The sequence below is a fragment of the Gossypium arboreum genome, chromosome 12 (genome assembly GCF_025698485.1).
Source record: "Gossypium arboreum isolate Shixiya-1 chromosome 12, ASM2569848v2, whole genome shotgun sequence".
NCBI lineage: Eukaryota > Viridiplantae > Streptophyta > Magnoliopsida > Malvales > Malvaceae > Gossypium > Gossypium arboreum.
In genome coordinates this window covers 49,809,719-49,815,735 of record NC_069081.1, presented here as the reverse complement: position 1 = coordinate 49,815,735, position 6,017 = coordinate 49,809,719, and the positions used below count along the sequence as shown (strand labels likewise).

General features: G+C 34.1%; 1 non-coding gene across 1 annotated transcript; it reads right to left on the bottom strand.

Moving 5' to 3' along the window:
• Positions 1-5,243: 5,243 nt before the first annotated feature.
• On the bottom strand, positions 5,244-5,350 carry LOC128286141 (small nucleolar RNA R71). Its single transcript, XR_008276686.1, has one exon. It is a non-coding gene; the product is annotated as a small nucleolar RNA R71 (small nucleolar RNA).
• Positions 5,351-6,017: the final 667 nt, after the last annotated feature.

Genomic DNA, 6,017 nt, shown 5'->3' with positions numbered 1-6,017 from the left:
TATTTCTTCTACTTAATGCTCCATTTGATATATATGTATGGGAAGATACATTGTTCTTGTTATATTTGATTCCAGTGGGATTAAATTATGTTTTCTTTTGGACTTCTTTTCTCTGAGGAATTTTCGAGATCTTCTATATTTTCCTATGAGTTAGGTTTTTAATTTTCCAGCATAGTATCATATCTTGGATTTCTTTATTCTGGGTTTCTCAATCTTGGATTTCTTTATTCGATTTTCTTGTCATCTTTAAGTCATAATTTGTCAATTATGACTTATGTTCGAAGTGCGCTCTTCAGCTCGTGATAATCATGACAAGCATGACTATACTTTTGATTTGATCTTGGTAATGTGGTGATTTTAATATTGGAATTTCTTAAATTTCTGTGTAAGGATTTGACAACAGTAAAGGCATAAGTGATAAAAGTGCGAGTTTCAATCGATATGGTGGATTACTTCTCTCAAGTAAGTCAATTATAATTAATGACTTCAATTGAGATATTTTGGTTACTTGAGCTAATGCAATTGAGATGGTTTTGATTAGCGTAAGAAATGAATAGTAAAGGGCTGCATGATGAATTGTTTAGTAACTAAAAGAAAGGATTACTTGAAATGTTATTCAACAGTGTTTAGATCGGCTCGGATGTTTAATCTGTGTGAATTATTTATTTGAAAGATTTCATATGAAAATTATGTCAGGATCATTTTTTTTAAGTCTGATAATAGAATTTCATTTCTTTACGAGTAAAAGGCAAATAGTCTGAACAAGAAGTGTATATCTCTTAGAAAATTTTTATACGAGTTGAACCTACTAAGAATGATAAAGTTTTCATCTTACGAAAGCTGAAAAGTTTATTACATGTTAGCAAGGTTTGGACAGATGAGAATATTGCTAACCAAAGCGTCTGAACTGAACTAGTCTACATTGAGTAAAGATTTCCTAATTTTCAGTAATGCACTGTTGTATGAATGGTGATCTGTTTCATGAAAATAAGGTAATGTAATAGTTTGGAGCATTTGATGTCATAGAAAATTTGAGTTGTTGACGGGGTTAAAGTCGCGTATCAGGATCTACCAGAATTATCTCTGCTAGTATTGATATTAGGATGATAATGAGAAGGATTATTTTCGAGGCTATATCAGAATTATTTTCGTAGCGGAAAAAGGAAAATGTGATAGTGAGTAGTAAACTAAAAGAGTACAATGATGATCAACTTCTGATGTTGAATTTCAGTGATTCATGGTATTATTATTCCGAGGCTTATACAGAAAGAATTGTATGAAGCTTACAGTGAAAATTTGCCTATTCATTCAGAGAGTAATGACATGTACTATAATTTGATTCAGATGTTATTGGATTGTGATTTATCGATGATGAAAATTTGTATGATTATTTTGGAAGAGTACGGGTCCCTTTGATTGTTGGATTTCTTGGAATTCTAGTCTCCATTAACCAAACTGAGATCTGGGTTTTATGTCAAGATGACAAGGGAAACTGAGAAGGGTTGAAAATTTAAGAACAATTTAGAGATGAGTCCATAGGCTTTCAGAATATATGAGAAATTAAGGAGATATATTGGAGGCACCGCCTGAGTGAAAGTTCTTCGGCACAGAATATGAAATTGAGGAATCTAAATGAAGACCACTTTTCCGGTAAGATTTTCGGGGACGAATATCCCTAAAAGGGGGAGATTTGTGATATACCGAATTAGGGCCTAATCGAAATAGTGGTTTTGGGACCACAAATCCGAGATAGAAATAATTATTTTATGATTATTTTGAGGTCTATGATATGATTGCATAATTGTGTGAAAATTTCGTGAAGAAATTCTATGCATAAACTGCTTAATTTGAAGTTAGGGACTAAATTGAATAAGTTACAAAATTTGCATTCTACAAGCTTCTAGTATGAAATTGCTTTGAAATATTAATTAGGAGGTCTTAAATACAACTTGACCAATTTCTAAGTTTATGGACAAAAATTGGACATGGATGGAATTTTTGAAAGTTTAATAAGGAAGGGCCTTTTGGTCATTTTGATATTAAATGAATAAAATGGGAAAAATAACAAAAAAATGATCATCTTCTCCATAAATTGCTGCCAAATTTTTCTCTCCACCATAGCTAGGGTTTCAACACTTTTAAGCCTTGATTGTAAGTGATTTCTATGCCCGTTTTTAATGTTCTTTACATTTTGAAATCCTCGTAGCTCGGTTTACTTTTTTCTACCAATATTTTGAGCTAGGGTTTATATTTAAAAATTTACCCATGAATGATATGCATGAATTTTGATGTTTTATGGTAGAATATGAAGCTTGAGATTGTGTTAAAAAACTTTTGCTAAGTGATTTTACATAAAAACGACTAAAATGACATAATCAGTAAAAATACCTAATGTTCATAAGTACATGTTAGAGTGAGAATTGGATGTTGCTGTAGAAGGGAAAAATGATCAGCATATCATAAAACATAAGAAAATAGGGTGATGTTTAATTTACGAGATTTGGGGCAAAAGTGTAAATATGTGAAAGTTTAGGGGCAAAATTGTAATTTTGCAAAAATATGATTTTGGGTTGATTTGAATAATATGAGTCCTAATTATACTACATTTGAAATGATAGAGTATGGAAATTGAAATTCGGGCTAAAATCGATAAAATACCAAGTTGTGGGCAAAATGTAAAAATAACCATTTCCGCATACGAGGTAAATTCATATGTAAATATTGTAATATAACCATTATTTTAAATATTTAATAATATTTATATGATATTATGATTGTTATCATGCAATTCTATGCTTTGTGGTCATTGTTGGACAACATGGAAAAAATTTTATGAATTATGTGAAAAATGTGAAAGACTACCGAAGTATCGTCATTGGGATTCCAAGGAGAATGGTAAAGGAGTATGAACGAGGAAAGTCCCGTTGAACCTTAGGAATAGATTTGGATATTTGAGCATCCGAACTCGTTGAGTTGAGTCCGAGTTCGTGAGATGTAACTAGGTATCCGAGCTCGTTGAGTTGGGTCCGAGTTCGCTTATGGATGCGAATGCCCGAACTCGTTGACTTGAGTCCGAGTTCACTTATGGATGCGAAAGCCCGAGCTCATTGAGTTGAGTCTGAGTTCGCTTATGGGCGGGTTACATGGTAGCCTGGCTACATATGTGGCACTTATGTGCAAACTTTCCATGTATCCGAGTTATATTCCAATGTGTTCAACTGGTAAAATTCTAGTGCAATGGAAGAATACTCAAGATGCAAGTGACGTATTGGTAAGTGTTGTGGAATGGGCACTTTGGACAGTTTTAACAAGCTGGTTTGGAGATCAGGACGGTCAGAGGCACGCTCACACTATCAACGGACCATCTCGGTATGGGGCTTGCATATTTTGGGAATATGACATATATAGCATTATAATCCTTTTGTGTATATAATCTTATGATATAGCTCATGGATGGCATGGAAATGTTTGAGAATGATTATCTATTGGAGTGGCTAATCGAGATATCTATTGGAGTGGCTAATCGAGATTATATTTGATAACACATATGCTTTATGTGCTAACTAATCTATGGAAATCCATAAAATGGTGAAATTGGCTATAAAATAGAACCACACAGCAGCAGTGACGTGAGTTTGAAAAATCACTAAAAATAGTAGAGATAGAATTAGATGATTAATAAAATATACAATTTAAGCTTAATGAATCTATTTTCATGTGGAAGAAACAAAATAGGTAAAAGTGTTGTATTTTATGAGAATTTATGTTTTGGTGAAATAGGGTCAGAGCAATTTCTGGATTCCCTCTTCTGACTTTATAAATTCACCATAATTTGTGTAAAAATAATTAGGACTCAAAATTTATATTTATGGATTCCTTATTGAGTCTATGTTTAATGAAATAAACTACATAGTCATTGGATTTCTGTACAGAAAGAAATTTGATTAGTAGTGCACAGGGGTCGGAGTAGCCAAACCCTAAAATAGGGGAGACTTTAACTAATAAACTGTACTAATTGGCCTGACCAAAAATTCTAGAAAAACATTTATTAGATAGATATATAAGTCTAGTTTCAGGGAAAATTTACGGATCTTAATTTCGAGTTTCGAAACTCGATATATGAATTTTTAAGTGACTGTGATGCACTTAGCCAGCTTGTGTGGAAATTTTAAAAATAAATTGTTTGAGCTGTTTAATTAATGAATTAAGTCCAATAACACCTCGTACTCGACTTCGGCGATGGTCTCGGGTACGGGGGCGTTACAATTCCCCAATTCTTTTCTTTATGCGTTCTTAGTTTAGATAATTAGTTAATTAAGATAAAACCCCCTTTTGTTTCTAGGTTAAATAATAAAAAGATACTTATTACTAGTACTTTTGGTTCCCTTGGGTACGATATCCCGGTCTTGCCATTACTATACTATTTTTCGATAGGTACACTTGTCGACATCACGATAATATTTAGTTCAAGAATGAGTAATTATAAATTTTTAAAACCTATCACGAAACCTCGCGATCAAGTTTTTGGCGCCGTTGCCGGGGAACTGAAATATTAGGAACGCTCAATTTTTATTACTTTAGCCATTTATTTTTTCTTGCAATTTAATTTAATTTAATTTTTATTATTTATTAATTTACTTTTTCATTCTCTTGGCAGGTTTTTATAGTTTATGACTAGAAGAAACCCGTCGGGACCATTACTTTTTGACGAAGAAATCGATCGTACAGTTCGTAGAAATCAAAGAGTAAAAAGGCACAACTTACGATACACGAAGAACGAGCAAGAAGACGATGCTCAACCCCCAACCGAACAGATGCCTGAAAACCAAGGCAATCAGCTACCTCCTGCAATTGCGGCTTATCAAAATCCTGCTCCATTCACTACATATGATTATGCTAAACCTTCTTTAATAGGAACGGAATCTAGCATAGTTAGACCGACTGTAGCTGCAAATACTTTTGAACTAAGACCTAACACAATTCAAATGATACAGCAGTTTGTTCAGTTTGATGGTTTGCAGGATGAAGATCCCAATGCTCACTTAGCAAACTTTCTGGAATTTTGCGATACATTTAAAATCAATGGCATTTCTGATTATGCCATTCGTCTTCGGTTATTTCCTTTTTCATTGAGAAAAAAAGCTAAACAGTGGTGGAACTCGTTACAACGAGGATCAATTACTACTTAGGAACAAATGACCGAAAATTTTTTACTAAAATACTTTCCGCCGGCTAAAACGGCTAAATTACGTAATGATATCTCTTCTTTTATGCAGATGGATTTAGAAACACTTTACGATGCATGGGAGAGATAGAAGGACTTACTGAGAAGGTGCCCTCACCATGGGTTACCGCTTTGGCTTCAAGTACAAACATTCCACAATGGTATGAATCCCTCGACTTGACAAATGGCTGACACAACTGCTAGCGGAACCATCAACAATAAAACAATGGAAGTTGCCTATGAGTTTATAGAGGAGATAATAACTATCAGTGGCAAGTCATGAGGACAAAGCCAATGAAAACAGCCGGCGTTTATAATTTTGATTCAGTCACCATGCTCTCTAATCAGGTAGAACTTCTCAATAAAAAGATTGATGGTTTTCTTAGTTCTACGCAGGTACATCCAATAATGAGGTGTGACTCAAGTGGAGGAGGTGTGCATACAGAATATCAATCCTCCAATCCTACAACCAAAGAGGAACAAGTCAACTATATGGGTAACAATAACTTTAGATCTCAAAATAACCCATACAGTAATACATATAATGCAGGTTGGACGAACCACCCAAATTTCTCCTGGGGTGGTCAAGGAAATCAAAAGCCACAAAAGCCTCAGGGTTTTCAACAGCCACCTTATCAACAAGAGAAGAAACCCGAACCTTGAGAAGATGCTCTCAAGATTTATATTAATGTCAGAAACCCATTTCCAAAAAACCGAGACAGCATTCAAAAATCGACAAGCATCGATTCAAGGACTCAAAACTTAGATAGGCCAGCTTTCCAAACAAATCTCC